The sequence below is a fragment of the Schistocerca nitens genome, chromosome 1 (assembly GCF_023898315.1).
Source record: "Schistocerca nitens isolate TAMUIC-IGC-003100 chromosome 1, iqSchNite1.1, whole genome shotgun sequence".
Taxonomy (NCBI): Eukaryota; Metazoa; Arthropoda; class Insecta; order Orthoptera; family Acrididae; genus Schistocerca; species Schistocerca nitens.
Window position 1 is genome coordinate 988,238,399 of NC_064614.1, and position 12,374 is coordinate 988,250,772.

Below are 12,374 nucleotides of genomic sequence, written 5' to 3' on the forward strand. Positions count from 1 at the left end.
ATTGTGGGAGAATACTCCTTGATATCCACACTAAAATGTCAGGACAGTACTTTGAACATGACCTCTTGCGTGTTATCCAGTTCAGCTAGTTCTCCATGTACAACGAATTCGGCGTCAGTGGAATGATTCATTTCTGAATTTCGTCTCCTTGTCCTTCTAATGTTTTTGTTACTAAGTTTCAGTACATCACTAGAAGTGCTCTGCGATATCATAAGCTTTACGCTGGAGTATTAGTTTTGGCAACTGATACTATCAGCTATAAAATACGAAAAGACGGACGAAAGTGGAAGAAAGTTAACAGAATATCTACAAAGAATAGATTCTTAAGGAATATCAGTACGAAAATAAGAAGTTCCAAACAAAAGGAAACTTGTGCTTTGGAACACCGAGGAAAAGACGGCAGCAATAGCCGCCAGCAAATAGCCGAGAACGTAAATTGAGGAAGAAACAAAATTTACTACACTAGATCGTTTGAAATTTGGTTTCGTCTATCACTGCTATGATTCATAGCGTAAAAACCCTGACACTTCTTTGTTGTTCAACAACCAACGAAACCAAAACAGGTCGACACGTTGTAGCAAGTGGAGGTTGCAGCTAATCAGCTGATTCAATTTGGGATAAAAGGTAGTATGAGTTCAGTTATGGGGCGTGATCTACAGAAAATACACTTTTTCACAAAAAATGAGGCCCCTCCAAGCCCACACCAACGTGGTGACCAAACCAAAAGTTCTACTGTTACCTCCGTATAACATGTTAGTTTTTGAATCAGGAGTCACAGGATGCGGTCTGTGATGTTATCCATGCGTCTGGGTAAGATTACTCATTAACATGGTCCATCAGGAGATAGAAAGTTGACGAAAGCGATCGAAGGGTAGCGGTTGTATGGGCAGAGGAAAAAAAGTGCCAAGGCAAGCGCCAAGGGAAAAAAACCTCTGCGACAGTAGGACGGGTAGTAAGGGCAGTAGCGGCTTGCTATTTGCGACAGTGCATGCAAGGTGTGGTTATGATAGTGCGAGGTGTCGTGCATCGTTACCTTTGTCGTTGCGGGAGCTCGTTGTGGGGCTTGCGGCAGTTGCTGCGTTCCTGCAACAGTTCAAGGTCGTTATACAGTAGTGGGCGATCGGTCATAGATCGGCTCACAGACAGTGTAGGGGGTGTGCGTGGCTGGTTTGCGTGCTGTGTACAGTACGGTTTCCCTGCGGTTGCCTGGTTTTCGGCGGCTCGAGCATCTGGGGTTACCAGTAGTAGATGTGTTGCAGGGGCTTGCCAGTACTGTCGTGTTAGCGTGCTATGGACCATAGATGTCCAGTTCCTAGCCAATAGTGTCTGTGGTCTGTTATGCTTCCATCTATTGTTGTGGTCGTAGTTACCCAGAGGAAGGATAAACAGGTTGCGCGAGTGTCTCGTGTTATTGTACAGTCGTGTGGAGAGTTTTTTGAATACCTGCAAGATGGTAGCCGATATTCTCGGTGAAGGTCCACGATGCGTGTGTAGCGCGGAGCTTTGCTTCTGATTTTGAGTACTTTGTACTGTGTGAGCTGCAGACGGTGCAGGCGAGTGGGCGCAGCGTATCCCGAGACAGGGGCTGCGTGCGTCATCACCATGTGCCCATCTTATATACTAAACTGTCATGAGCGTACTCTAACGGGTGAATGAATGCGGAAATACACGAGGGACATTCAGAGAGTAAAGTTTGATCAACCTCGAAAAGGAAACCACAGAGAAAGCCTGAAGAAACTTTGCACAGACGTGTTGGGCAGTGTTTCTAGTACGTCTGTCTATCTTGTGTCCTCACTCTTTACGGTTCAGAGCGCACAGTGAGCACGTAAAGATGTCTAAATAAGTATTATCTCCCGCCAAGTATGAGTGCCTGTGAGAGATTTCGCCTCATGTCTGCAGCCCACATAACATAACTGTCATGAGTTTCCTTCTTCGTGACAATTCTCGGTCACACACTTCAGGGACAATGCGGACGCTCCCGCAGCTTTTTCGTTGGAAAGTGTTTAGTCACTCACAAATCAAGCCGGACGTGGCTCTCTCTTATTGTCATCTCTGCTCCCATCAACCGACGGCAATTAAAACAACTTTTTGGCAAAGGCAACGGACTGCGGACAAGCGTAGGGAATTGGCGAAAAGCACAGGCGGCTGCCTTCTACGACGAGGGTATCGGAAAGTTGGTGCAATGCTACGACAAGCGTCCACGTCGGAGCGGCGACTATGTAGAGAAGTAGCTGGAACGTGTAGCTGGCTGTCGCTACTAAAATATTGTTAACTATATATGACGGTGTCCGCAGCTCGTGGTCTTGCGGTAGCGTTCTCGCTTCCTGCGCCCTGGGTCCCGGGTTCGATTCCCGGTGGGGTCAGGGATTTTTCCTGCCTCGTGATGACTGGATGTTCTTGTGTCGTCTTCACCAACATCATTCATCCCCATTACGGTCGGAGGAAGGCAATGGCAAACCACCTCCACTAGGACCTTGCCTAGTAAGGCGGTGCGGGTCTCCCGCATCGTTCCCCTGCGCTCTGTAAAGAAGCGTGGGACTTCATTTCATTTCATATATGACGGTAGTATCTGTTCCCGAAAGAACAGTTACCGTTAATGACCATGCAGCTTTGGTAGAATGAAATGATAATTAAATGGACACCCTCACTGCAACCAGGCGTTTATATAATTCATTGGGGACATGTTGAAAATGTGTGTCCCGACCGGGACTCGAACCCGGGATCGCCTGCTTACATGGCAGACGCTCTATCCATCTGAGCCACCGAAGACACAGGAACTTATCCCTCGTAAGCTCCCCGTGAGACCCACATTCCCAACATGTCCACACCACTACATTCGTAGTGTGCCTAATAGATGTATATATAGTTAAAATATGGCTTCCCGGCCATTGACCTTTTTGTGCGAACGCACACGCTATGCCCGAACTCGTTCGGGACTTGATAGATTAATCTGCCACGAGTAATGAGTATGATGGGCAAACATCTATTAGGGGCACTAAGAATGTAGAGGTGTGGACAAGTTGGGAATGTGGGTCTCACGGGGAGAGTGCAAGGGATAAATCCCTGCAGGCGCACTATCCTCTGTGCCCTCGGTGGCTCAGATGGATAGAGCGTCTGCCATATAAGCAGGAGATCCTGGTCAGGGCACACATTTGCAACATGTCCCCAATGAATTATATAAACCCCTGGTTGCAGCGAGGGTGTCCATTTAATTATCATTTAAAATATTTTTGACTTCCACAGTGGTTTCCATTTCGCGACCGACTGGACCTTACTCTTGGAACAGCCCTCGTATAAATAATGTAAAATGTAAAGTTATTATCTACGGAGCTAACTGATATTAAAAAAAATGGTTCAAATGGCTCTGAGCACTATGGGACTCAACTGCTGAGGTCATAAGTCCCCTAGAACTTAGAACTACTTAAACCTAACTAGCCTAAGGACAACACACACATCCATGCCGGAGGCAGGATTCGAACCTGCGACTGTAGCGATCGCGCGGTTCCAGACTGTAGCGCCAGAACCGCTCAACTGATATTAAAGCTTGTGACTTAAAATACGTTATTCAGCAATAATTTGGTAAGTGCTTTACACAGATTAAGAAAAAGTAACTGCAGGGAATGATTGTCGTGGCACGTTATAATAGCAATAAATATTTTATTTATTTAATTCGAATAAAACGAGTTTGCACAGTCAAAAGAAGTGCTGCAAATTGTACCACCTATGTCTGTCCCTTACTCATTTCACCTATAAACTAATAAATAATGGTAATTAAGTTGTAATAATTGACGTAGTTTATCACGATAATGGAGGAGGAACTAACAGTGAAAAGTGCGTGCGTGGGACCGATACCAAATGGGATTAACAGGCATCATTTGACCTATCCATAAAATGAAAGCACGACGGGTGGCATGTTCGTTTGACCTCTGAGAAAGCTCCACGAAAATGTTAAAAAAATTAATTGCCAGGTGTTTGAAGATTGATAGCAGTTACTCTGCGAAAAGCTCACGTACAAGGTTTCAAAAACCAATAATAAGTGAATAGTCTAGAAATGTATGCCTAGGTATTTTTCGCAAAGTACGGCAGAAAAGAAGATGAATTATGTGCATACTGAGTCATTTAATCCTTCTTCACCGCCGCGCGGGGTTGCCGTGCGGTTTGCTGCGCTTTGTCACGGTTCGCGTGGCTTCCCCCGTCGGAGCTTCGAGTCCTCCCTCGGGCATGGGTGTATGTCTTGTTCTTAGCGTAAGTTAGGTTAAGTTGGATTAAGTAGTGCGTAAGCTTAGGGACCGATGACCTCAGGAGTTAGGTCCCGTAAGACCTTACCACTAATTTCCATTTCCTTCTTCACACGCTCCAAACGCCACTGAAACAGGAAAACGGTGCTCAGTATTGTCTACCATACATTCCAAAGTATTTTACGGATAATATCAGTAGGCGTAGATGTAGATTCAAGCACAAAGTTCCCATTAAGTCTTACGACTTGTACAAAGATAGAAATAAGGTAAGGAAGAATTTTAGCATATTACATTCAGTCGGTCATTATAGATAGTATAAGATATGGGACAGTATAATAAGGAAGCAAATACTTATCTTCAAATGATTACCCACACATTACATTAAATCTATTTCTAGAAAGCACAGCTTAAAATGGACGACTGCAACAGGATTTAAACCCTGCCTTTCTTGAATGCAAAGCCATTTCACTCCGTGATGAGCTACGCGTCGAGCGTCTGTGACTCAGAAATTATAGTCGGTCGTTGTACATCGCTCATCCTAAGCTCTCTCGCTCATTCCGAATCACTAGGACGAAAACAGGCTCCTATTATGCGTAACAAATGGTTCAAATGGCTCTGAGCACTATGGGACTCAACTGCTGTGGTTATCAGTCCCCTAACTAACCTAAGGACATCACACACATCCATGCCCGAGGCAGGATTCGAACCTGCGACCGTAGCAGTCGCACGGTTCCGGACTGCGCGCCTAGAACCGCGAGACCATCGCGGCCGGCTATGCGTAACGAAGGGGGCTGTTTCTCCTAAAGCAGTAGAAGAAATAGGTACGACGAGTAATTATTTTGGATTTAGCAAGGTTATCAATCTGATGTCGAGGCAAGGTATGCAACTCGGAGACAAAAAATTACACAGTTCTGGTAGTTAGACAACGAAAGCAACGCCTTGTGCAAAAGAAAAAGAGAGCAAAAGCACGATGAGTGAGCATTCTGCAAGCATGTAAGTAAAAGTCAAAGTTTCCTTTCATTTGGTTTCTTCTACTCTAAAACGTAAGCTACTTTCTGAATAGTCCTCGTATATCCAGCAACGCTATCTTGGTAGTCGTCCTCAACGCCAGGCCGGCATAACGCAGCCACTCTAAAGCCGACCTCACCACAGACCGACGACTGCCACAATGGATCATCAGCCGAATGAGCAAGATACGACAAGAATAATCAGGCTGCATCAAGAACTTGAGAAATAGTAACGTTCATGTGCGCCTGTACTTTCCGAGAGTTTTGCTTATTTAGGTGATTAATGTGGAGAGCGTATTGTCTTGTTTTTGTATTGAAATCATCGAGAGAGGGTGCGAGAGAGATAAAGAGAGTGAGGAGGGGCGGGGGGATAATTTAATGAGAGAGGTGGGGACGGGGTAGCAGATGCAATTTAGTGGCTGAACTCAGCCAACTTATCTGCTGTAGCATCGAAGGCGCCGTCGAGCTTGAAATTATCACTCAACAGAGCGATTAGCTTTAGAAGCGCCACGCACGAGTCATGAATTTAGGGAGAGGAGTTTTGACTTAAAAGAGAGTAGTTACATTGGTTCATGTTTCGTCTCCTAATGTTGGAGACATCTCTGGAGGCTACAAAGACGTCACTACGTAATCTTTGAAATCGAACTATCTCAGCATGTGACTTAAAAATTACTATCGACGACTTCCAAAATTTGGAGATGAAATGTTAGACCAGAAACATACCTTAGACGAAGACCCAATGTCCATATAACTACAATCATCTAGGATATGACCATTTTGTTCTGATAAAAGCAATATATCGAAATTCAGTATGAAAGGAGAAGTAACAAAGCTTTTTTCAACATTGCATGCATTACCTGATGAACTCAAAGAAAATACTGGAATTTGTGATTTACCATAAGAAACTGGTTGGTGTAATGTCCTGCACGATCAGCTTTCGCCATCAATTCCAGTTGCTATACTACACGCCCCACGAAAATTTAGTATCGGCTTTGTTACGCTGTTATCCTCGTATATGGATGTTGTATAAAGGACACTGAAATAAAAACGAGACAGATGGGTAAAAGTAAGTACACTGTTTCTCGAAATTAATCACACGTACCTGTTATTAGCTTTATACCACACTGAGGCAACATGGTCAACGTTTTCACGAAAAAATGTTTGCAGTTGCCTGCGGAGCCATCGTAATACGCAGGAACGTAACCACTCGTTCGAAGCAGATCGACGGCCAATATATTTTTTTCAGAGCTTCAAAAATAATGAAATAGCGCGTGGGCGATCAAGACTCTGTGAAGGATGGCTAACGGCTTCCTGGCGAAATTTCCGCAACATAGTCAAATGGTTCAAATGGCTCTGAGCACTATGGGACTCAACTGCTGTGGTTATCAGTCCCCTAGAACTTAGAACTACTTAAACCTAACTAACCTAAGGACATAACACACATCCATGCCCGAGGCAGGATTCGAACCTGCGACCGTAGCAGTCGCACGGTTCCGGACTGCGCGCCTAGAACCGCGAGACCACCGCGGCCGGCCGCGCAGCATAGTCGAATCAGCTTTGACAACAAGTGGGCGGCCATTATTCTTCAACAGAATGATGCCGTCGGCCAACATTGCTGGGCTGTTGGACTGGACGGCGCGCTCTATCTTTTGTAAAGTGTCCACGTACCGCTGTGAGTTAACTGTGGTGCGGTGTTCCATAAAGTCAGTGAGCAGCGGGTTGACGGGCGGCAGCATTCTGTTGCAGGATAATGCCCGTCCACGTGCTGCCAACTTTTTTTCTAGTACGCTGTAGAAGTTTCGATGAGAAACTTTTACACATCCTCCATAGAGTACCGTTCTCTCCCCAACTGATTTACATATTTTTGGAGCCCTGAAGAGAGACATTCGTAGCCGTCGATTTACTTCGGACAAATAGCTACACGCCTGGGTACATTTATGGTTCCGTAAGCAACAGAAAATATTTTTCCATGGAGGCATTGACCTTCTTGTCTCACAGTGGGATAAACTTTTAACGGTTACGATGATTACTTTTGAAGTAATAAACAGTTTACTTACCTTTTCCCAACTACCTCCCACCTACCTCTTTTACATTTGACTATGTTAAAGTGATATATAAGCAAAAGTGGACAAAGAGACGAATACAGTAATACATTCTTCAGTTAGGATTCTAATAACTGGAGTGGATTCTTTACATGTGGACACAACAACAAAATCAGTACACTTGTCGAATCAGACGGTAGTGTGGAAGGAATTAAAATATGTAAGTGAGAAATCACTGGATCTTAAATTCCAAACAGATCTGATAAAACAGTGATGAACATATCACAATAGTTGTGATATTCAGTAGACTTGGGTTTTTTGAGTGCACCCAACAGTCCTCTTTATATACTTAGAAAAGCTGTTGTTGAGAAATAAAATGAAACCAGCAACACAAAGCAGCATCGTAGTTTGTGCCTTATAGGCACGTAGAGAAATTCCCATTCCAAATTTACAGTTATCCGCATCAAGAGTGAAAGGTTGGCACGTGCATTACTGTAAGCAAGGCGTCACTGATTGACAAGCACGAGTAGCAGCAACATTAGTAATATTCAGTGTCTAGTACCACGTGGGTACTTACACATCTTAAACTGCGTGTTATTTCAAATTTGTTGACTAGTTACTAAAGTGAGAATCTATTATCAAGTCACGTCGCTCAATAACTACCTGCATAAATTAGTAACTGTACATCGAGATTTTGTGCTTATTCAGTTCTTGCTTGGGCAAGCTCAAATTGCATGCTAAGTGGTATGTTCTGTGGTACTTTTAATTATTAACTGAACTCAGGTTTCTCACAGATAAATTCACATAGCATCATCTTTGTACACTACTGGCCATTAAAATTGCTACGTCAAGAAGAAATGCAGATGATAAACGCGTATCCATTGGACAAATATATTATACTAGAACTGACATGTGATTACATTTTCACGCAATTTGGGTGCATAGATCTTGAGAAATCAGTACCCATACCAACCACCTCTGGCCTTAATAACGGCCTTGATACGCTTGGGCATTGAGTCAAACAGAGCTTGGATAGCGTGTACAAGTACAGCTGCCCATGGAGCTTGAACACGATACCACAGTTCATCAAAAGTAGTGCCTGACGTATTGTGACGAGCCAGTTGCTCGGCCACCATTGACCAGACGTTTTCAACTGGTGAGAGATGTGGAGAATGTGCTGACCATGGCAGCTGCCGAACATTTTCTGTATCCAGAAAGGACCGTACAGGACCTGCAACATGCGGTCGTGCATTAACCTGCGGAAATGTAGGGTTTCGCAGGGATCGAATGAAGGGTAGAGCCACGGGTCGTAACACATCTCAAATGTAACGTCCACTGTTCGGTGTGCCGTCAATGCAAACAAGAGGTGACCGAGACGTGTAACCAATGACACCCTATACTATCACGCCGGGAGATACGCGAGTATGGCGATGAAGAATACACGCTTCCAACGTGCGTTCACCTCGATGTCGCCAGACACGGATGCGACCATCATGATGCTGTACACAGAACCTGGATTCATCCGAAATAAATGGCGTTTTGCCATTCGTGCGCCCAGGTTCGTCGTTGATTACACCATCGCAGCCGCTCCTGTCTGTGATGCAGCGTCAAGGGTAACCGCAGCCATGGTCTCCGAGATGATAGTCCATGCTGCTGCAAACGTCGTCGAACTGTTCGTCCAGATGGTTGTTGTCTTGCAAACGTCCCCATCTGTTGACTCAGAGATCGAGCCGTGTCTGCACGATCCGTTACAGCCATGCGGATAAGATGCCTGTCACCTCGACTGCTAGTGATACGAGGCCGATGAGATCCAGCACGGCGTTCCTTTTCCGTATTACCCTCCTGAACCCACCGATTCCATATTCTGCTAACATTCATTGGATCTCGACCAACGCGAGCATCAATGTCGCGATACGATAAACCGCAATCGCGATAGGCTACAATCCGGCTCCTATCAAAGTCGGAAACGTGATGGCACACATTTATCCCCCTTACACCAGGCATCAAAGTCGGAAACGTGATGGTACGCATTTCTCCTCCTTACACGAGGCATCACAACAACGTTTCACCAGGCCACTCCGGTCAACTATATATGAAAAAGCGGTTGGAAACTTTCCTCATGTCAGCACGTTATAGGTGTCGCCACCGGCGCCAACCTTGTGTGAAAAGCTAATCATTTTCATATCACAGCATCTTCTTCCAGTCGGTTAAATTTCGCGTCTGTAGAACGTCATCTTCGTGGTTTAGTAATTTTAGTGGCCCGTAGTGTAGTAACCTTCATTAGCAAGACTAATGATTTGGAAGGCTGGATATAAATGGAAATCATGGAGACGCCTGAGTTTCAGTTGCATGTTACGGAGAACGTGCTTTTCCTAACCTCCTCTGTTTCGGCTAGAACGGCCCTGTAGAGGCAGCCTGTTCCGACTCGGGTTCTGCCGTTCATCATGCGGCATAAAAGTTTTTTCATACCTCCAAGCGTGTACTGGGGGCTGCAGGGCAGAATATGCAATGAGGCCCGCGGACTGTGGCTGCCGGCACCTCCCGCTCCGCAGCAAGGGATGGGGGGGGGGGGGGGACAGGTGAACAGGTCTGCCAACATTTACCACCTCTCCCCTCCCCTTATCGACACCCGGAGACGGCGGGGAATCTGCCGGAAGGCGCAGCAGGATCGCCTCAGTTAGAAACACAGATTTGTCAGCAGCGGGTTTTTATTGTTTTCTAGCGAGCGAGGGCACCGGAAGAGCAGGCGCAACTTGGGCCAGAAGTAATGATGAATGACGAAAGTCCCGTGGGGAAATGGGAATAGTTGCAGGCTCGCCAGCAGCAAGAGGCTGCGGGGTGGCAGCCATAGGGGGTTGTCTGGTGTGGGGTTTGGGGAGGGGGTAGTAGGTGGGGTGGGGGTGGGGGTGGGGGCGAGCACGCAGCAGAGCAGGCGGGCGGCTAGGCTGCGATCAATATGTGGCCCAGCTCGTCGACACCGCGCCGTGCTTAGCCGAGATGCGCTCAGCCCCGCTGCGTCACGTCTGCCGTCTGACTGCGGACCTGCCGCTGGCTGCGAGAGCGCGCCACTGGCGCGGCCTCTCGGCGGCGCTACTGCTGTCCGTGGCCGGGGATCACTCGTCAGCGCCTCTCAGCCACGAGATTATGGTATAAGGCGACAACTGGCCGGACCACCTGTTCCTCTAGATCTCAGACCAAAGTGGCTTTAACTTGTCACCCTGACAGCATGTAAAACTAGTAGCGTAGTGCAAAAATACGCGCCTACACTCGAAGGCAGTCTCTTCAGCGTTTAGGAGCCACGGTCCGTGGCCAGTGTGAGGGCAAAACAGCTGTGTTATGCAAGGCAAAACGGTTCACGGAGCGATGCGCTTCTTACGACGGACCCTCCCCATCGCAACCCCCTCAGATTTAGTTATAAGTTGGCACAGTGAATAGGCCTTTAAAAACTGAAGACAGATAAATCGAGAAAACAGGAAGAAGTTTTATGGAACTATGAAAAAAATTTGCAAAATATACAAACTGAGTATTCTATGTCGAAGATAGGCAACATCAAGGACGGTTTGAGCTCCTGAGCGCCGTGGTCCCGTGGTTAGCGTGAGCAGCTGCGGAACGAGAGGTCCTTGGTTCAAGTCTTCCCTCGAGTGAAAAGTTCCTCTTTATTTTCGCAAAGTTATGATCTGTCTGTTCGTTCATTGACGTCTCTGTTCACTGTAATAAGTTTAGTGTCTGTGTTTTGCGACCGCACCGCAAAACCGTGCGGTTAGTAGACGAAAGGAAGTGCCTCTCCAATGGGAACCGAAAACATTTGATCGCAAGGTCATAGGTCCACCGATTCCTCCACAGGAAAACACGTCTGATGTATTCTATACGACACTGGTGACGGCATGTGCGTCACATGACAGGAATATGTTGTCGACCCACCTAACTTGTACACTTGGCGAATGGGTAAAAAGATTCTTCTACCTTGCTCAATTCAGGTTTTCTTGTGGATGTGGTAATCACTCCCCAAAAAGTGATGAAAACATAAGAGTTTGTCACATAAACTGCAACAAATGAATGCAACAGTTTCACAGTCGCGCAGTTTTCCCTGTGCTCTGACAAAGCATATGTTTTTAACGTTTTCAAATTTTTCCATGTGTAGACCGTCAAGTCCTGCATATGCCCAAGCAAATCTAAACATGTCTTGGAATTTTGGAGAGCGAAGTTGATTATGTCTGAGTGCCTGAACTTTGATAACTGTCTGAAAAGCTTTTCGGTCGAGAGAAAACTTGAACCAAGGACCTCTCGTTCCCCACGGGACCACGGCACACCTGAGCTCGCGCTCTCCATGATGTTGCCTATCTTGCACATAGACTATTCAGTTTGTATATTTTGCTTATTTTCTTCAAAGTTCCACACAACTTCTTCCTGTTTTCTCGATTGACCTGTGTTCAGTTTTTCAAGGCCTATCCACTGTGCCGACTTATAACTAAATCTAAGGGGGGGGGGGGGCGATGGAGAGGTTCCCTTATTAGAACTTATTAGAATAACTGGGGCTTTCGGAGCCACACCGTTTGCTTTGCTGCTAGTCAGCCTGGAGATCTACCCAGCGTATAACCCCGTTAGATACCAGCATCAAACAAATAAATTAGTCACACCCGCGAGACCACATGCCACTCCCTCTAGCCTTGATAATGGCCCCTATTCGGCGAGGAGATTCCACAAATTTCTCTAGGTGTAGCATATATTCACACGAAGGACCTCGCTGGTCCCGTAGAGCTATCAGCCTGCAGGGATGTTGGAAGCTACATTTTACCCATTGGTACAAATAGTCCCAGACATATTTTGCGGAACAAATTTGGGTATTCTAGGTTGCCGTTCGAAGTATGATGGATGGCCTGATCGTTCGTCAAACCTCGGAAAGCCTCCCGGTTGCTGATATTCACAGTTCCTGTGTCATTTAGCTCACTGATGATAGAGAAACGTTTCACCCACAGGCACAAATAGTACCAGAGATATTTTGTGGAACTAGTATTGGGTATTCTAGTTTGCCGTATAATGGGTGGCCTGATCGTTCGTCAAACCTCGGAAAGCCTCCCGTTTGTTGG